The sequence below is a fragment of the Prionailurus bengalensis genome, chromosome A1, assembly GCF_016509475.1.
Source record: "Prionailurus bengalensis isolate Pbe53 chromosome A1, Fcat_Pben_1.1_paternal_pri, whole genome shotgun sequence".
Lineage (NCBI taxonomy): Eukaryota > Metazoa > Chordata > Mammalia > Carnivora > Felidae > Prionailurus > Prionailurus bengalensis.
Genome location: NC_057343.1, coordinates 43,888,129 through 43,910,246, shown reverse-complemented (window position 1 = coordinate 43,910,246; position 22,118 = coordinate 43,888,129). Strand labels below are relative to the sequence as shown.

Sequence of the window (22,118 nt, the reverse complement as noted above, 5' to 3'; positions counted from 1 at the left end):
TATTTTTCATTTTAAAAATCATTTTAATTCATTAGACAATTATGTAAAATTGTTTTCCTTTTCCTTTTTTATTAATAGTACATTTCTAAATCCAATCTTTTGTCTGAGAGGGTAAATTCCTGAGGCTTCTCACAATGTTTATTTGATTTTTTTATAACCTTGGAAGCATACTGCACATTAAAGCTTGAATATTCTATAAATTGCAGAGTAAACCAAAATTATAGCCTTAAAGTAGTTGAAACCTTAATAATGGCTGAGATAAACTGAATCAAATTAATGTGATTTAAATTAAATTTACTTTTACAAGATACATGTCATGAGTATGCATGCCTTAGAAAACAACTCTGAATAGTAGGAATCATGGGATATTGTATCAAAATATACTTGAGTATCAATTGATGCTTGCCATTTTGAATACCTAAAAATCCCCATTTTTGGCATATAAACTGTAATGTAATTTCAAAACTTGTTCATTTAGGAAATTCCATGTATTTAAAACATTGTATACTAAGTATAGTTTCATTTCAAGATTTTACTTTCTACCTAAAATCTCACTGAAGTAGTCTAAGGAATGGGGCTATATGGGGAAAAACCTACTGGAAGTTGGGCACAATGGTTTCATTGCACAAGTCGTAGTTTAACACAAGAATATACAAATTCATCTTAAAAGACGTTTCCTTGCTATCCTGAACTGAGTCATGTAAATTTCTGATGCTCAGGGCAGCAGCAGTTGTGACTGACTTCATGAAGGGTATCAGACACTTGGAACTGTGTTTTCTCATAAAGATCTCAAAAAAAAATCTTTTCAATTATCGAAGGGACATATAACATATGTATTTTGTCAAAAAATGGAAAACATATTTGTCACAACATTGTATTATAAAGGAGTATAGAGTGAATTGTCAAGTATTTCCTTTTCTCTTTGCCACCAATAATTCAAGACCTGACTTAGATAAAGCCGACAAGAAAGTAATATGAAACAGATGGGAATTTGTAGAGGGTCAAATTAAAACTTAGAAAGAGATTTAAGAAATTTCCTAACTAATTTCCTAACTATGAATTTTCCTAAATTCATAGGAGGAGCTTCTAAAATAACATTGTGTAAAATCATTGAACTTCTTTGCAAGTGGCTAGAATTCCCTTAAAATATACTAGTTGAATCATCTACTTGGAAACATGACCTAGCAAAATGAAGCTACGATAATATTATTGTTATTTTACTAAGAAAGATTACATGTAATACATGAAAAGTGTTACTATACATGCGCATTCATATACATGAAAATAACTGACTAGGAAAAAACTGTAATAAGAACCTACAAAATCTCTGACAAACCCACCAACCCATCTACAGTTCTAATTCAGGGAGGAGACCTACAGTTTTAAAGAGGAAAACAAGACTTAGTTGATATTCTGGTGTGCCACTAAAATAGATCACCTTAATGACCAAGGACTGATTTTCCAAACTTCTAGGAAGTTTGACTGCTTATGGCTAGCAGCTACGTCTTTTTCTCTGGGTTATAGTCTATTACGAGGAGCTGCTTACCTAAGATCATGGCCAATATTCAGGGCCACCCTTATCCAAGATTTATTGATGGGAGATATAATAGTCTTATCCACTTTTTCCAATTCAGGACATCTGTTAAACACTAACTTAGTTTAAAAGCAGCTTTTAGATAAATATCTGCCTAATCATTGAGAATATGACTGTTGTATCACATATGATGTGTCTATGTTTATCTTGATGTTTACGTTGCCAAACTGTCTTCCAAAGTGGTTGTCCCAATTTGCATTCCTACCTGCAATAAATAAGAGTTCCTGTTGTTACACACCCTCACTAAGTTTGATATTTTCAGTGGTTAGGGTTTTTTAGTCACTCTAAAGAGATTTCTTAATTTTTTTTGATTTCCTTAAAGTATGTTGACCAACTTTTTGTGTCCCTTTTCCATACTGAATCTTAAATATTTTTATTAATGAAGTCCTGTTCATACTTTTTGTTTTGCTTTTTTTTTTTTGTTTGGGCAGATTTTTTTTAAAAGATCTATTTCTACACTTTGGTACTATTTGTACTAAATGCCTAAAAAGATAAACTTATTATTTGCCAAGTGTTACCTATCTTTAAACTGCCAAATAATACAAAATTGCCAAACTGCAGTAGGCAACAGATGGCAAAAACGGACTTAAAATTCTTCATTTTTTCCCAGATTTTCACATTTGTCTAATTTTAATTCCTCCTTTCATCTGAAAACATCCTCTTATTAATATTCTCATTTCATTTTCTTTCTGCATCTATCATGCATCTAATATAGAACAGCAATTCTTTCTCTCAAAACTGAGAAAAATAAATTTGTAAAAAATCATCTGTTACCATCCTAAATCAAGACTTCTTCCATTTCCCATTATAATCCTAACTATCCCACATTAGTACGTCCTCCTATTCCAACTCCCTTCTTCAATCTAGCCTCCACTACATTTCAGACAAAAATTGTGATAAGCAGCACATAATATGAAATCAACCCATTTAATACAAACTTAAGTGTATACTACATTATTGTTAATGATGAGCATAATACTACACAGTAGAATTCCAGAACTTTTATTTCATCACTGAAACTTTATACTCACTGAACAGCAACTCCCATTTATCCTTCCCTCAGCTACTGGCAACCAACATTCTATTTTCTGTTTCAATGATTTTAACTATCTTAGGTATAAGATAGATATAAGTGGAATTATGCATATTTACTCTTCTGTAACTGGCTTCTTCACTTAACAGAGTGTCCTCAAAATTAATCCATGTTGTAGCATAGAACAGGATTTTAATATATATATGTATGTAAATGTATATATACACATACATGCATACAGACACACATATATGTGTGTATATGTTCGGGTAGTATGGACATTTTAACAACAGTAAGTCTTCCACCCATGAACACAAAATACCTTCCCATTTATCTGTATCTTTTAAAAATTATTTTCAGCAATGTTTTGTAGTTTTCAATGTACATTTATATATATATATTCCACATTTTCTAATCCTCTGTCGATAGAAATATGAGTGGTTTCTATTTCTTGGCTATTGTGAATAATGGTGCAATGAATATGGGAGAGCAAACATCTCTTCAAGATTATGACTTCAGACCTTTTAGATAAACATACAGAAATGGTATTGCAAAATCACATGGTAGTTCTATTTCTAATTTTTTGAAGGATCCTCTAGACTTTTTTCCACAGTGGTTGCTTCACTTTACATTCCCTGTAGTAATGTACAAGGGTTCTAATTTTTCCACATGGTTGCCAACACTTATTTTCTGGGGGTTTTGTTTGTTATTTTTTCTTAATAATGGCAATCCTAACAGGTATAAGTTGAGATCTAATTGTGTTTTTGATTTGCATTTCCCTGATTACTAGTGAAGTTGATCATTTTTTCATATACCTTTTAGCCATTTGTATGTGATCTTTGGAGACATGTCATTACTCAAGTCATTTGACCATTTTTAATTGGGTCATTTGTTTACTTTGCCATTAAATTATGAGTGTTGTATATATATATATACATACACACTATATTTATAATAGTATATATATATATATACACTATAGTATATATATATAGTATACTTTATATACTCTTACAAATTATTTCCCAAAAGTATATAAAGTATACTATATATATATACTATATATATACTATATATATATAGTATATATATATAATAGTGTGTGTGTGTTTGTATATATATATATATATATATATATATATATATATATATACTATTAACCTCTTAGTACATATATATTGAAAATATTTTCTGCCTTTTCATTCTGTTGATTTTTCCATTTTGCCTTTCATGTTGTTGATTTTTCCTTTGCCATGCAGAAGTTTTTTTGTGTGATATATTCTGACTTATCTATTTATGCTATTGTTCCTTGTGTTTCTGATGGTCATACCCAAGGAATCACAAAGCTTTTCCTTTATGTTTTCTTCTAGGAATTTTACAATTGAACATCTTCCTTAGTCTTTATTTTGACTTGATAACTGTGTATGGTGTAAGAGGAGGGTCCAGTTTCATTCCATTGCACGTATATTTCCAGTTTTCCCAGAATCATCCTCCCTAATGTGGCAATCTTGTTGTAAATCAGGAGACCACATACGTATGAATTTATTTTTGAGCTCTCAAGTTTGTTCCACTGGTCTACAGGTGTGGTTTTTGTCCAGTATCAAACAGGTTTAATTACTATACCTTTTTCATATGTTTTAAAAATAGGGAAGTGTGTGTCCTGAAGCTTTTTTCTTCTTTTGGCCAAGGTTGTTTTGGCTATTTGCGGTCCTTTTTAGTTCCATAGAATTTTAGGAATATTTTTCTGTGTGTGTGTGTGTGTGTGTGTGTGTGTGTGTGTGTGAAAAGTGTCATTGAAATCATGATAGAGATTGCATTGAATCTGTACATTGTTTTGGGTAGTATGGACATTTTAACAACAGTGAGTGTTCCAAGCTATAAACACAAGATACCTTTCCATTTATCTGTATCTTTTAAAAATTATTTCTATCAGTGTTTTGTAGTTTTCAGTGTACATGCCTTTTGCCTCCTTGGTTAAGTTTATCATTAAGTATTTTATTCTATTTAAAAAAAATTAATGTTTATTTTGAGAAAGAGAGAGTCAGAGAGAGAGACAGACAGAAAGAGAATGAAAGCAGGGAGGGGCAGAGAGAGAGGGAGACACAGAATCTGAAGCAGGCTCTGGGCTGTGAGCTCCTGACACGAGGCTCAAACTCACAAACCATGAGATCATGAGCTGAAGTTGGTCGCTTAACCAACTAAGCCACCCAAGCGCCCCAGTATTTTATTCATTTTTATGATATTGTAAGTGGGATTGTTTTCTTTTCTTCTTTTTTTTTTCTCTTTTTTTTGGAACTTTGTTCAAACATTATGAATTGGTCCTTTGGTTTTCAAACTCACATGTCTCACTGTCAAATGAAGGCAGCAGTGTTTCAGGAATAGTCATAATCTCAGACTAGTCAATTACTAAACTCTTACAAATTATTTCCCAAAAGTTAAAGTTTTCCAATATTTGTTGTTGTTGTTGTTGTTGTTAAAAAGAGTCTCTTATCTCCCTCACATAGTCCATTTTGGCTTGTCCTGTGTCCTGTCTGAAGACACTGTCCAGGGGCTGCTAGTTATGGTCCATCAGTGCATCCTACAGGTCCTCGCTCTGGTCCATGAGCTCCTTGTTGGTTTCAGTCACATCCAGCTGTGGCATGGGATCCTCCAATGTGTCATTCCCAGCTTCTTCATATGTATACATAGTACTCTGAGTGTAACCAAACTGGGGACAGTTGTAGCTGTAGCTGCCTCTGTTCTGGTCATGCCCCAGTGGGTGTAGTAGTTCTCCTACTGCTGGTAATGGGGGTTGTAGATGTTAAGTATTAACTCTGATTCTACCTCACTGACTTCACTTGGCTCATGTGGGGATTGCCAGACTCCTCAGCCACACTGGTTTAGATGCCAGGCTGACTGATCCCTGGCACTCAGTCAGGGCTCACTTCTGTTTCAGTACATCTGCAACTGTGACAAAACCATAGCCTTTAGACATATCTCTTTGGTCCAAAACTGCCCTAACTCCCCAAAAGGAGGGGTAGTCTTTGACAAAGAATTCATACAATATGCCATCATCCACATCTGGGTCAGGTCCCTCACAAAGAAGAAATACTCAAGGCTGTTTTCTGGTTGTTTCCAATAAGTGGCATAGTTCAGTTAAAAATGTTCTGCCTTGGAAAAAAAAAGCCACAGCTTTTTATTCTGTATAAAATGAAGGGAACCATTAAGGGCACTGCCAGCTCCATGATTCTATGAACCCAGATGTGCCAGCCCGGTACAGCTGTAAGCTAAGTAAAGGTGTAGGTCCTGGAAGGGGCTTCCCATTAATTTCATGCAAATGCTTCTTGGCTGTGGCCAAATCTGTGAATTTTTTATAAAAAAGGAGCCAGCTAGGATTCCAGTAAAGTGGTATCAGATAATTTTGATGCTCATCATTGTATCCCCCTAGATGGCAGGGATTGTGGAGATGAAATTCTCATTCATGTAGAGCTTCAACTCATCTATACACAGGCTGGCCTCTATGCTTACAGTCTGGCTGGGATTGTGTGAGCTAAAAAGGCCTGCATGGGCTCCATCCCTTGGTCTGGAGAAAGAAGAAATGGGCTTGTTTTCTTAATTTATTTTGTTGTATAATTCATTATTACCATATAAGCTTCACATCATTTCTGTATTGTGATTTTGTATCCTTTGACCCTACTCAATAGGTTTATTAGTTCAAATAATTTCTTTTGTGGACTCTTTGTGGCTTTCTGTATATTAATTCATGTCATCTGTGAACAGAGACAATTTTATTCTTCCTTTCTGATTTGGATGACTTTTATTTATTGTCTTGGCCTAATCACTCTTGCTAGGATTTCCAGTGCTATGTGTTTTTATTTAATTTAATTTAATTTTAATTTAATTTAATTTAATTTTACTTTATTTTATTATTTTATTTTATATTTTATTTTTATTTTTTGTTGTTTTCATTTTATTTTTCATCGGGATAAGAGTACTCTTCAATCCCCATGTTCCATCAACCCCGGTCTCCCAGCCTCCTCCCCTCTGGAAGCCATTAGTTTGTTCTCTGTAGTTCAGAGTCTGTTTCTTGGTTTGTCTCTCTTTTCTTTTCCTTTACTGTTTTTGTTCCTCAAAATCCACATATGAGTGAGATCACATGGCATCTGTCTTTCTCTGACTGACTTACTTCAATAAGCATTATACTTTCTACCTCTATCCATGTTGCTGCAAGTGGCAAGTTTTCATTCTTTTCAATGGCTGAGTAATATCCCAGGTTTCTATCATGAATGGATGTTGTTCTTTGTCAAAAGTGTTTGCTATATCTGCTGAAATGATCATGTGGTTTTGTCCTTTTTCTTTTTGATGTGATTATCACTATGGTTGTTATGAGAATATTAAACCACTCTTGCATCCCGGGAATAAATCTCAATTTATTGCGGTATATGATTTTTTAACTATATATTGTTGGATTCAGTTTGCTAATATTTTGTTGAGAACTTTTGCATTTATATACATGAGAGACACCAGCCAATGGAGCTCTCTCCCTCTCTCTCTCTCTCTCTTTTTTTTTTTTTTTTTTTTTTTGTGGTGCCTTTATCTGGTTTTGGTATCAGGGTAATAATAGTCTTATAGAATAAATTTGAATGCATTCCTTCCTCTTGTATTTTTTTTGAATCACTTAAAAAAATGAGCATTGATTCCTTTTTCATTATTTGGTAGAATTTGCCTGTGAAGCCGTCTGACTTTTGTTCACTGGGAGATTTTTTATTACAGATTCAATTTCATTGCTAGTAACTGGTCTGTTCAAATTCTTCTATTACTTCCTGCTCTAGTGTTGGTAGGCTATATTTTTGTAGGAATTTATTCATTTCTTCTAGTTGTCCAATTTGTTGGCATTTAGTTCTACATAATATTCTCTTAAAATTGCTTGTATTTCTGTGGTATTGGTTGTTATTTCCTCTTTCATTAGTAATTTTGTTTATTTGGGTTATTTCTCTCTCTCTCTCTCTCTCTCTCTCTCTCTTTCTCTCTCTATTTAATGAGTCTTGATATAACTTTATTAATTTTGTTGAATTTTTCAAAGACCAGATCCCAGTTTCACCAATTTGTTCTATTGTTTTTGTTTTTTGCTTGTTTGTTTGTTTTTTACTGTTTATATCATTTATTTCTGACCTAATCTTTATTACATCCTTCCTTTTTCTGTGTTTGGGACTTTTTTTTCTAACTCGTTTAGGTACAAGGTTAAGTTCCTTATTTGAGATTTTTCTTCCTTCTTCACATAGGCCTGTGTTTGTATAAACTTCCCTCTTAGAACCACTTTTGCTGCATCCCAAAGATTTTGGACCATTGTGTTTTCTTTTTCTCTTTTTAAATCATGAATTGGTTGATTGATTGATTTTTGTTTCAAGTTTTTATTTGAATTCTAGTTAGTTAATATATAGGGTAATGCTGACTTCAGGGGCAGAATTTAGCAATTCATCACTTATATGTAAGTACTTATCACAACAAGTGCCCTTCTTAATACCCATCACCCACTTAGCCTATCCCCCGCCCACCTCTCCTGTAGCAACTCTCAGTTTGTTCTCTATAAATTATGAGTATCTTATGGTGTGGGGTTCCTGGGTGGCTCAGTTGTTTAAGGGTCCAACTTTGGCTCAGGTCATGATCTTGTGGTTTGTGGGTTCAAGCCCCACATCGGGCTCTGTGCTGACAGTTCAGAGCCTAGAGCCTGCTTTGGATTCTGTGTCTCCTTCTCTTTCTGCCACTCCCCCCTGCTGCGCTCTCTCTCTCTCTCTCTCTCTCTCTCTCTGTCTCTCTCAAGAATAAATAAATGTTAAAAAAAATTTTAAAGTCTCTTATGGTTTCTCTCTCTCTCTCATCTCCTTTCCCCACATTCATTTGTTTTGTTTCTTACTTTCCACATACATATGAAATCATATGGCATTTGTCTTTCTCTGACTGACTGGTTTCACACAGCATGATACACTCTAGCTCCACTCACATCATTGCATATGACATGATTTCATTCTTTTTGAAGGCTGAGAAATATTGTCTGTATACACAACCTCTTCTTTATCCATTCATCAGTTGATGGAAATTTGGGATCCTTCCATAATTTGGCTGTGGTTGGTAGTGCAGCTATAAACATCAGGGCAGTGTGCCACCTCAAACCAATATTTGTGCATCTCTTGGATAAATACCTAGTAGTGCAATTGTTCAGTTATGGGATAGTTCCAATTTTAACTTTCAAGGAAACTCCACAGTGTTTTCCAAAGTGGCTGCAAGTTTTCTTCTTGTTTCTATACATTTTCTCTGATCCTTTCTTCTCTTGCTTTCTTCCATGGTTTGTTGGCTTTCTTTAGAGATACACTTGGATTAATTTCTGTTTATTCTTTGCTTATCTATTACTGGTTTTTGAATTGTGGTTAGGTTTGTACATAACATCTTCTGCATATAGCACTCTATGTACGTTGATGGTCACTTAAGTTTAGACCCAAGTTTTACTCCTCTCACTCCTAGAATTTATGTATATAGTGTCATATTTTTCCCACCAAAATTCCTTTTACTTTGTTTGTTTGTTTGTTTGTGTATGTATGTATGTATGTATGTATGTATGTATTTATTTATTTATATTTTATTTTATTTAAGTCCAAATTGGTTAACATGTAGTGCAATAATGGCTTCAGGAAAAGAATTTAGTGATTCATCAAACACCTAGTGCTCATCCTGACAAGTGTCCTCTTTAATGCCCATCACCCATTTAGCCCATCCCTCCACCAACACCCTCTGGCAACCCTCAGTTTATTCTCTGTATTTAAGAGTCTCTTATGGTTTGCCTCCCTCTCTGTTTTTATCTTATTTTATCTTTCCTTTCCTTCCCCTATGTTCTGTTTTGTTTCTTAAATTCCACACATGAATGAAATCATATGATATTTATCTTTCTCTGACTGACTTATTTCGCTTAGCATAATACACTCTAGTTCCATCCATGTTCTTGCAAATGGCAAGATTTCATTTTTTTGATCACTGAGTAATATTCCATTGTAATATATACCATAACTTCTTTACCCATTCGTCATTCGATGGACATTTGGCTATTATTGATAGTGCTGCTATAAGCATTGGGGTGCATGTGCCCCTAAAATCAACATCTTTGTATCCTTTGGGTAAATACCTAGTAGTGCAATTGTTGGGTCATAGGGTAGCTATATTTTTAATTATTTAAGGAAAGTCCATACTGTTTTCTGGAGTGGCTGCACCAGTTTGGATTCCCACAAGCAATGCAAAAGTGTTCCACTTTCTCCATATCCTTGCCAACATTTGTTATTTCCTGAGTTATTCATTTTAACCACTTTGACAGGTGTGAGGTAATTTCTCATTATGGTTTTGATTTGTATTTCCCTGATGATGAGTGAAGCTGAACACCTTTTCATGTGCTTGTTAGCCATCTGGATGTCTTCTTTCAAAAAGTGTCTGTTCATGTTTTTTGTCCATTTCTTCCCTGGATTACTTATTTTTGGGGTGTTGAGTTTGATAATTTTTTTTATAGATTTTGGATATTAATCCTTTATCTGATATGTCATTTGCAAATATCTTCTCCCATTCCATTGCTTGCCTTTTATTTTGTTGATTGTTTTCTTCACTGTGCAGAAATTTTTTATTTTGATGAGGTCCCAATAGTTCATTTTGCTTTTGTTTCCCTTGCCTTGGGAGACATTTCTAGTAAGTTATTGTGGCTGATGTCAAAGAGGTTGTTCCCTCTTTTATCCTCTAGAATTTTGATGGTTTCCTATATTACATTTAGGTCTTTCGTCCATTTTTTTTGTATGGTGTAAGAAAATGGTCCAGGTTCATTCTTCTACGTGTCGCTGTCCAGTTTTCCCAGAACCATTGGAAAGAATTTTCCTGCTTTGTTGAAGATTAGTTGGCCATACATATTTGGATATAGATCTTGGTTTCTTTCTCAAGATTAGGGAAATTTTCACCTATTATTTTTCACATATATTTCTGCCCTATTATGTTTCTCTTCTTCTTCTAAGATCCCTATAATGCAAATATTATTACCCTTGATGGAGTAAAATGATGGAATTTCATTTATTGTGTTCTTGATCTCTGATTGGTTCTTTTCATCTCTGTGCTAAGGGTCTCACTAATGTCCTCCATCCTTTTCTCTAGTCCAGTGAATATTTTTATGATCATTGCTTTAAATTCTTTATAAGTCATATTACTTTTACCTGTTTCACTCTGATTTCTTGCTGCGGTTTGGACCTATTCTTTCATTTGGAAGATGTTTCTCTCTCTCCTCTTTTTGTCTAACTTCCTTTATCTGTTTCTGTATATTTCTCTGTGTTAGGAAAGTCAGCTAATTCTCTTGCCCTTAAAGGTAACAGCCTTATAAAGAGGTCTTGTAGTGCCCTGCAGTGCAGTGTCTCCTTTTCTCCAAGACCTGGGTTTCTGGGAGTGTCTCCTATGTGAGTGGTGTGTGCTGTGCTATTGAGTCTTGGCCTCTTTTTCCCTCAGGCCAGTTGTCTTCTGAGTTTCTTCACCTATTGTGGGTATCAAGGTATGCAGTGGTCTGCTTGCAAAAGGAGAGTTGCACCCACCACTTCCGGAACTGAGGTCCTGCAAAATACGTGGGTCAGGAAATGTGGTGTTGCAGGGTTTGTGCCGGTCTTCTGGGGAAGAGGCCCAAAGTACTGGGACTCACCCACATGTGACTTGGAAGGATGGATGTGCTGAAGTGTAGGTACGGGACCAGGCTTGATACAAGCAAGTTAGGTAAGGAGTGTGGGCTCCTTGCTGATTCCCACAGGTAGCTATTGTTTATGCTGGGGAATGGGGAGGGGAAATGGCACCTGCTATCTCCTTTGTTTCTGGAGGGGTTTCCCTATGATTCCTGTCTCTCCAGGCCATGCTTTGGGATGAGCAAATCACTCTCCTTGCCATCTGCTCCCAAAGTTTTTCAAACTGCTGGTTCTATGCTGTATCTACACTGGCTGTTTGTTGTGCTGTCTTTTTAAGAGCAGAGATTCCACTTCCTAACATCCACACAGCTCTCCCAGAGTCCCATCCACCAATTTTGAAATTTCCAGGCTTTAAGTCCTACTGGTTTTAAGAACTAATGAAATCTGGCCCTTCTCACTTTCCAAGGCATATCTTATGGAGATTGGGAGCGTCCTCCCACCTCATGGGCTCCCTGGTGTGAAAATCAGTTTTCTGCCCTTCTCCACACTACTGGTTCCCTCCCCACTGTAGATGTCCTCTGCCTGTTTTGCTTCCAGACAGTGTCTTCACCCTTCCTACCTTCTTTGATATGGCCTCTTCCTTGCCTTTAGTTGTGGAGTTTGTTCTACCAGTCTTTGAGTCATTTCCTGGGTTATTCATGCTGACAGAGGTGTTATCTAGTTGTCTCCCTGGGATGAGTTGAACTTGCAGAAATTTTTCCCTTCTTTTTTTTTTTTTGGAAGCAGTGAGAAGAACTGGTGCTAATAATGCCTCTTTAAATGTTTGGTAGAATTCATTAGTGAAGCCATCTGTCCTTGGGCTTTTATTCATTGGGGGATTTTGGATTACTGATTCAATCTCCTTACCAGTTCCAGAAACTTACTGGTTCTTTTTTATATTTTCCATCTCTTTGTTGAAATTTTCATTTGATTTATTCATTGTTTACACAAGCCTGTTGAGCATCTTTATGATGGTTATTTTGAATTATTTTTCAGATAACAAATATACATCTGTTTCTTTAAGATTGATTTTAGGTAATTTATGTTTTACTTTTGATAGGGCCATTTCCCTTTTTTTTTCTTCACATTCCTTGTAACTTTTTGTTGGTATCTATGTATTTGAAAAAATAGCCACTGGCTTGGTACAAGGAAATACCTTTACCATTCAGTTTAACTAGAGATTCTGGGGACCCCTCAAACTGTAGATGTGTCTTCTCTGGACTTGTGCATGTAGATTCTTGATTAGAAGGATTGGCTGATCTCTCCTTCCCTTCCCTTCCCTTCCCTTCCCTTCCCTTCCCTTCCCTTCCTTGTCTTTTCTTGTCTTTCTTTCTTCTCTCTCTCTCTCTCTCTCCTCTCCTTTCTCTTCTTTTCCTTCCCTCCCTCCTTTCCTTTCTAGACCTTATGATCTCTTGCTCCCTCTAATGTTTGTCGACTGTACTCCAAAGCAGCGGCACACAGCACACTACCCAACTCTCAATAGCTCCAGGTATCTGGATTACTCTGAGTCCCATCAATGCCAAAGTCAGATTAGCCAAAAACTAGTCCCTTAAGCAGTCCCCTGAAAAGCTGGAACATTTGACATATGCTCCATCCTTCGCTTTCCTGCTGGGAGGAGAGGCCCTCAGGCTTTATCAGCTTGTCTGCTCTATTGCAGGTCTGCTGGAGCAGCAAAATGCTGCCCAGATCTTTTTTTTTGTCCCCCTTTTTTACTTTTCAATGACCTCCAGGCATTTAGAGCATGCTAAATAGATCCCATCCACACTCTGAAACAGGTGAAACAGAAACCGGTCCCTCAGGTAGTCCCTAGAAACATCAGGTTATTGTATGGTCTAGTATTCTCTTTCCCACCTCAGGGTTAGATTGGGAGGTAGAAGTTTCTTCCTGGTCACATGGTACTGTGCTCTGGGGAGGGGCTATGGTGAGCAGGGAGGGGCCACGGACTTTCCTACCAGCTCAGTGAAGCTGGTTTTACACTTATCTGGGGTATATAGGAGTCCTTTAATTAGAGTCTGATTTTTTTTTCACAAAAAGTGGTCTATGTATTGTCTCCATGGAAGGAAGGAGAGTCTTAGGTTTGTTATTTGCCATCTTGCTAATGTCCCAGATTAATATTTAAAAAAATATTATCATGTGTTCATATCTTTCTTGATAGACTATATAAATCATTTTCTAAATCTTAATTATAAAGTTTAGTAAATTTTATAAATTTTAAGTATGTGATATGACATTTAAATTTAACATTAGTTTATATTATTAGTCATCTGGCATTAAACTTTCTTGATAGCCTCCATAGCATATAATTATTCAGCTATAATCCTCACACTGCCCCTGAAAAACAATAAACCAAACGCAGTCTAAGCAGATTCTGCTGAATGTTTTCCTAAACATACTTATTTTAATCTCCACAGACTTGCACTTTGTTCCTTCTTGTATAAATCTCCTCCCATTTATTATATATTCCATTTATTATGTTGCAAATAATACATAATTTGCAATATAAATTTATAATAAATAATATAAATTATTTTTATAATAATGTTAGTAATATTATTACCTCATCATATTATTTTTCTCCCATTTGATCTCAATTCTATGTTTAGGATATTTTTATCAATGTGAAAAACCATAGTAGACTCCTTAGCTAATTATTTTTAGGATACAATATACCTAACAGTGGTTTTCAAGTTGTTTTCCTCACTAATTCTGAATAACTTTTGAAAATCTATATTCCTGTCTCACACAATTTCATTATGATAGTGGAAAATAAAAACATAAAATAAAATTAGCATAAATTTAAATTTTACTTTATTTTAAATAAAATATACTATTGATGTTTTTAAAATGTGGTAGCTGAATGTCTGAAGTTGTTTGGTGGTATTATGTTAAATTATTAGTAATAACAAAAATGTATGTGGAATAGTGACCATAGAGTCAGCTACATAAACTTTTTTTTAGAATCCTCAATATAATGTGAAAAACACAAGTATTTGTTAAATTATCTTCTAAATTCAAAGTCTTTTAGTCTAAGTTATAATTGATTACCTGAAAGGCATTTTAAGCAACAGGATACAGTATTCATATGGGTCTCTAACTACACAGACATCTGTTAGGTAATAAATCCAGGCATAAACAGATCATCAAATTGATTCAGAAGTTACATAGAGGACAATCTTATGTCCCAGAATTCTAAATATCCAGAAAGTGCAAAGAGTACCCAGAAACTATATTTTATCAATAAAATTACTGAGTAATTGTAATATAAAAACAGCAGAGTTTGATATAATGCAATTTAAATGCAGTATATTAGGGCATAATTTAGTTGGATATATGTTTGGAAGATAAGATATGTATAATAAGTGAATGTGAAGTTATAGATTTTTAAATGAAAAAGATATAAGGTATTGGTTACTTTGCCTATGAAAGCATATGAAGCCTGCACTGTTACCTAAAATAATTAAGAACATCATTTAGTAACGATTATAATACAGAATGTAAAGGGAATTATCCCTGTTTTAGAATAACAAATGTCAAAATATGTAATATGCTTTCAAAATTAGCGAAAATATTATTGTGATATAAAATATATAAGCCAAGGTAAAGTACAAATATATGTGGAGTAATGACCATATAGTAGGTGCTCAATCATTTAAACGCTAACACTTTAGATCATAGTAACTAAACAGCCAGTCTGGACAAGTTGGCATAGAGTTATCTATTCCTCCCATCATTCACCTTCCCACAACCAAGTATCTCAGTAAACCATTGAACTAATGCAAGGGGCAGCCATAAAAGTATTCTGAAAAATAGGAGAAAGACACGCTAGTTAGGAACCCCAGGACTGGAGGAACGACATTCAGGCAGGGCCTCCTATAACTCGTCTACCAAAAGCTGAAGGCTTAGCATCTTGAGTCCCAACCTTGCAAAAGAAGCTGGCCTAGTTAAGCTAATTCCTCTATCAGGCTTAACTGGGTGTTCTCACATGCCCAAGTGTACCACCAAGACACATCAACCAAAAGCCAAGCTGACAAAAGCTGCCACAAGCACATCACCTTGCTGCTTAGATCAATTCAAATGCAGAACGTATGTAGGTTTAACATAAAAGGATGAAAATGATATATCATGAGAAAACATTAATTGCAAAGGAAAAACATACGTTATTATAATAATATCAGATAAAGTAGACTTCAGAACAAAGAAAATCACTATAAGCATAAAGGGACATTACATAATAATAAAAAGATCAATCCATCAGGAACACATAATAATCTGAAGTGAGTAAGCAGCAAACAACAGAGCCTCAAAATATATGAAGCAAAACTAATAGAGTTGGAAAAAAGCAATACACATATCCACAATTATAATGGAGGCGTACATATCCTACTCTCACCAATCATAGATTTATGACAGAGGAAATCAGCAAAAATATAGAAGATCTGAGCAACATTATCAACCAACATGATTTAATTGACATATATAGAACACTCTACCTAAAAAGCAGAATACATTAGAAAAAAAGTTAAAATACTCCATATCCTTAGAAATAATATAAACCACAACAAATTCAACAAATTGTAAAGAAATAGAATAATATAAAGTACATTTTTACCCATAATGGAATCAAACTAGAAATCAATAAAAGACATCAGTAAAATCTTTAATATTTGGCAATTAAACACTTCTAAATAATATATCAACGATTAAGTGTGAAAGGAAATAAAATATTCACAGAATTAAAAAATGAAAATGTAACGTCAAAAATATATGTGATGTAATTTAATGTTGAAAAGAATATTTACAGCATCAAATTCTTTTTTTTTTCCAACATTTATTTATTTTTGGGACAGAGAGAGACAGAGCATGAACGGGGGAGGGGCAGAGAGAGAGGGAGACATAGAATCGGAAACAGGCTCCAGGCTCTGAGCCATCAGCCCAGAGCCCCACGCGGGGCTCGAACTCACGGACCGCGAGATCGTGACCTGGCTGAAGTCGGACGCTTAACCGACTGCGCCACCAAGGCGCCCGTACAGCATCAAATTCTTACATTAAAATAGATTACATTAAAAACTACATTGAAAAGATTTACATTAAAAAGATTTACATTAAAAATTCAATATTTAACTTCCAGCTTCAACAAACAATAAAAGAAAGAACAAAAATGCAAATCAAGTAGAAGGGATGAAACAAAAAAGATAAGATTTTAAAACCAATGGAATCATAAACATAAAAATAATAAGGGGAAATCAAGAAAACAAAATACTGGTTTAAAAAAAGTCAATCTCAGAAGGTAACAGTTTCTTTCTATAACAATTTAAAATGATAAAATTATAGCAGTGGAGACCAGATTGGTTGTTCACAGGGATTAAAGAAGAGAAGAGGGAGGGAGGTAGACATGATTATGAAAGGTGGCACATGGGATCCAGTGATGGAGCTGTTGGGTATGTTTACTACAGTGACAGTTTCATGAATGTACACATGTGATAAAATTGTATAGAATTAAATACACACACATACAAACAATTGAGTCGATGTAAAACCTACGATTTGTGAATAAGATTGGTAGAAAATATCAGTATTAATTTCCAGAACTACAATTATGCAAGATGTTACTATTGGAAGAAACTGAGTGAAGGTTAAATGACGTGTACTACCTGTTTACAGTTTCATGTGAATTTGCAATTTTTTTTAAATTCTTTTTTAATGTTTATTTATTTTTGAAAGACAGAGAGAGACAAAGTGTGAGCAGGGGAGGGGCAGAGATAGAGGGAAACACAGAATCTGAAGCAGGCTCCAGACTCTGAGCCATCAACACAAAGCCGATGAGGGTCTCTAACTCACCAACCTCTAGATCATGACCTGAGCTGAAGTCAGACGCTTAACTCACTGAGCCATCCAGGATTCCCTACAATTATTTTAAAACAAAAAGTTTTGCGATGCCCCATAAGCATTTAAAATACATGTGAAAATGAATAAAACAACAAAATAACACAATATTTTCATCAAAACGAGCAAAAAACAAAGGCTCACGGTTTTCAGATTTAAAAAATCCTATGATCAGGGGTACCTGGGTGGCTCAGTCAGTTGAACATCTGACTTCAGCTCAGGTCATGATCTGAGCTCAGGTCATGATCTCACGGTTTGTGGGTTCAAGCCCTGTGTTGGGCTCTGTGCTGACAGCTCTGAGCCTGAAACCTGCTTCGGATTCTGTGTCTCCCTCTCTCTCTGCCCCTCCCCCATTCGTGCTCTGTCAAGGCTTCTCTTTCCTTACTTTGAACATTTTCTTTGGGCTTTCTATCAACTATAATTATAATTCTGTGATTACTGAAAAAAAGGTACATCTTCATGCCAGGCTTCTCCTTTCCATTCCAGGTTCCCATATCCACTTTTCTAGTTATGTCCTCTGTTATATTTTTCAGGTGATAAGTAAAAGAATAACTTTCTTGTATCCATTAACAAAATAGATTAACAAAATAGATAAAAATTCAGGTAAATGGAAATCTAAATGTCGTATTTTTTGCTGACCCAACTGGGTTTTAAGAAATAAATTGGATATATAGGCAAATAAGTAATCTTGAGTTTTGCAATGAATGAATCTCTCTAGCAAATATATCTGAAATCTGGATCATATATTATACTGTAAATTGAGAAAAGTCATACAAGAGAAATAAAAATGATGGTTCCTTTTAGCATTTCTTAGCTGTCTCTTTGTTGTTGCTATTGTTATTATTGTTTTGTTTTGTTTACCATTTGGACATAGTTCTTCGGCGTATGTCATCCAATCATATGACTAACCATCACCAGGTCCTTTTTGATGTCCTGAGCATCCTTTATTCCTGGAGACAGAGTATTTTTGGTACAGGAATTTTTATTACCTTCATGCTTTTTGGAGTTTATAAAATTAACATATCCACAGCCAAGTGCGACTAGATGTAGAGAGATGCCTCTAGAGAACTTAATCTTTCTAGATCCTTGTTGGCTTTGCAATTACTGAAAGTGGTGTGAAAAGTTTTCCATTTGTACCTAAGCATGTCAACAAGAATTGAAATTAACCTCACACATAGGGCTCTATGGTTCACATGGAAATCAATTCACTTTGCACTACAAAATCTATCTTGGGCTGCAGACCCTGCTGAAAACAAAGTAAACTATCAAACATTGTTCTGTTTACCAATTCTTATTCAGAACTGATTCTTGGTGTAGCCTTTCTTGAAATGTTAGGCCAAAATGCATATAATCAGCTTAATATTGAGGTATAGCAGCTTTCATCCTATTGTCTCATTGTTTTTTGAGTTTACTAAAGCCCTCTCCTGGCAAAAACCATTCTGTCTTTATATTTGGGGAGGAAAGAAGGAAGGACTGCCTACCAGAAGTCTAAGGAAAGACCAAGAGTCAAGATAACACATATCTCATTATAATAATTAGTGCCTAAACCAAAGGAAGATCACATAAGAAATACCAAACATTATATGTTTTTTGCTGGCAATGTGTCAGTTACGTTCTTGTATTTCCTTTCTTCCTCTTTTGTTTTTACTTATTTGCATGGTAAGACACACATTTTAAATTTTTTTTCAACGTTTTATTTATTTTGGGGACAGAGAGAGACAGAGCATGAACGGGGGAGGGGCAGAGAGAGAGAGGGAGACACAGAATCGGAAACAGGCTCCAGGCTCTGAGCCATCAGCCCAGAGCCCGATGCGGGGCTCGAACTCACGGACCTCGAGATCGTGACCTGGCTGAAGTCGGAGGCTTAACCGACTGCGCCACCCAGGCGCCCCAAGACACACATTTTAAAGTGCATAAAGTCAGGGCGCCTGGGTGGCTGAGTTGGTTAAGGCCGACTTTGGCTCAGGTCATGATCTCACGGCTAGTGGGTTTGAGCCCCGCATCAGGCTCTGTGCTGACAGCTCAGAGCCAGGAGCCTGTTTCAGATTCTGTGTCTCCCTCTCTCTCTGCTCCTCCCCCACTCGCGCCCTGTCTCCCTCTGTCTCAAAAATAAATCAACATTAAAAAAAAATGAAAGTGCATAAAGTGAACTGAGTGATAGAGTCAAAGAATGTTACCCCAGTGTAAAAGGTATTATCTATTAAATTTTTAGACAAATGCAAGTTTAACTAGTATCCTGTCCCAGTCAATATCTGCCATCTTCATTGTTACTACTACTCTGTCACTTTTGATTTGGTTTGCCTTTTCTAACATTTCGTATAAATGCAGTCATAATGTACGTAATCTTGTGAAGTTAGCTTCTTTTCTTGAAATTTGGTCTGTAAGATTTTTTCCATGCATTATATTTATCAATAATTTCCTTTCATTTTTTTACGTATATTTTATTTAACAAATAAAATGCTTATTCATTGACTTGTATAATTGTGTTGTGATGGTTTTGAGAAATTACAAATGAAATTTGTATTTACATTCTTATGCATATATTTTCTGTGGCCACATATACTCATTTCTCTTGGGGTACTTGCAAGCAAAATTGTTGGGTCATAGGCTAGGCCTATATTTTACTTTCAAAGATAGTGAGTTTTCCAAAGTGTCTGTCAATTTAACTTCCTTTAGCATTGGCTGACAGTTGTAGTTGCATTCCATCTTACAGCACTTTATATTGAGAGAAAAAATTTTTGAGTTTCCTCTTTGGATGTGTGTGAAGTGGTATCTCCTTGTTTTAATTTCCATTTCCCCAAGGCATGATGGAGTTAAGCACCTTTTCTTATGCTTGTTAACCATAGGTATATCATCTGCTATAAAGTGCCTTGTCTGGTTTTTGACCAGCTGTAAAAATTAGATTCTCTTTTTCTTCTTTTTGTGGGAATTATTTTTATATGCTGGATATGACAATATATCCTTTGTCAGTTATACATTGTGAATATCTTTTTTTATTATATTTATTTATTTATTTATTTATTTATTTTAATATATGAAATTCATTGTCAATTTGGTTTCCATACAACACCCACGCTCATCCCAAAAGATGCCCTCTTCAATGCCCATCACCTCCCCTCCCCTCCCTCCCACCCCCATCAACCCTCAGTTTGGTCTGTTTTTAAGAGTCTCTTATGCTTTGGCTCTCTCCCACTCTAACCTCTTTTTTTTTTCTTCCCCTCCCCCATGGGTTCCTGTTAAGTTTCTCAGGATCCACATAAGAGTGAACACATATGGTATCTGTCTTTCTCTGTATGGCTTATTTCACTTAGCATCACACTCTCCAGTTCCATCCACGTTGCTACAAAGGGCCTTATTTCATTCTTTCTCATTGCCAGGCAGTACTCCATTGTGTATATAAACCACAATTTCTTTGTCCATTCATCAGTTGATGGACTTTAGGCTTTTTCCACAATTTGGCTATTGTTGAGAGTGCTGCTATGAACATTGGGGTACAAGTGCCCCTATGCATCAGTGCTCCTGTATCCCTTGGGTAAATTCCTAGCAGTGCTACTGCTGGGTCATAGGGTAGGTCTATTTTTAATAGGTTTTTTGAGGAAACTCCACACTGTTTTCCAAAGTGGCTGTACCAGTTTGCATTCCCACCAACAGTGCAAGAGGGTTCCCGTTTCTCCACATCCTCGCCAGCATCTATAGTCTCCTGATATGTTCATTTTGGCCACTCTGACTGGCGTGAGGTGATTTCTGAGTGTGGTTTTGATTTGTATTTCCCTGATGAGGAGCGACGTTGAGCATCTTTTCATGTGCCTGTTGGCCATCCGGATGTCTTATTTAGAGAAGTGTCTATTCATGTTTTCTGCCCATTTCTTCACTGGGTTATTTGTTTTTTAGGTGTGGAGTTTGGTGAGCTCTTTATAGATTTTGGATACTAGCCCTTTGTCCCATATGTCATTTGCAAATATCTTTTCCCATTCCGTTGGTTGCCTTTTAGTTTTGATTGTTTCCTTTGCTGTGCAGAAGCTTTTTATCTTCATGAGGTCCCAGTAGTTCATTTTTGCTTTTAATTCCCTTAACTTTGGGGATGTGTCAAGTAAGAAATTGCTACAACTGAGGTCAGAGAGGTCTTTTCCTGCTTTCTCCTCTAGGGTTTTGATGGTTTCCTGTCTCACATCCAGGTTCTTTATCTGTTTTGAGTTTATTTTTGTGAATGGTGTGAGAAAGTAGTCTAGTTTCACTCTTCTGCATGTTGCTGTCCAGTTCCCCCAGCACCATTTGTTAAAGAGACTGTCTTTTTTCCATTGGATGTTCTTTCCTGCTTTGTCAAAGATGAGTTGGCCATACTTTTGGGGGTCTAGTTCTGGGGTTTCTATTCTATTCCATTGGTCTATGTGTCTGTTTTTGTGCCAATACCATGCTGTCTTGATGATGACAGCTTTGTAGTAGAGGCTACAGTCTGGGATTGTGATGCCTCCTGCTTTGGTCTTCTTCTTCAAAATTCCTTTGGCTATTCGGGGCCTTTTGTGGTTCCATATGAATTTTAGGATGGCTTGTTCTAGTTTCGAGAAGAATGCTGGTGCAATTTTGATTGGGATTGCATTGAATGTGTAGATAGCTTTGGGTAGTATTGACATTTTGACAATATGTATTCTTCCAATCCATAAGCAGGGAATGTTTTTCCATTTCTTTATATCTTCTTCAATTTCCTTCATAAGCTTTCTCTAGTTTTCAGCATATAGATCTTGTACATCTTTGGTTAGATTTATTCCTCGGTATTTTATGCTTCTTGGTGCAATTGTGAATGAGATCAATTTCTTTATTTTTCTTTCTGTTGTTTAATTATTAGTGTATAAGAATACAACTGATTTCTGTACATTGATTTTGTATCCTGCACCTTTTCTGAATTCAT

The 22,118-nt window shown here is 35.7% G+C and overlaps 1 pseudogene; it reads right to left on the bottom strand.

The window, feature by feature from the left end:
* Positions 1 to 5,100: 5,100 nt before the first annotated feature.
* Positions 5,101 to 9,685, bottom strand: LOC122478676 (annotated as a pseudogene).
* Between the last annotated feature and the right edge of the window lie 12,433 nt (positions 9,686 to 22,118).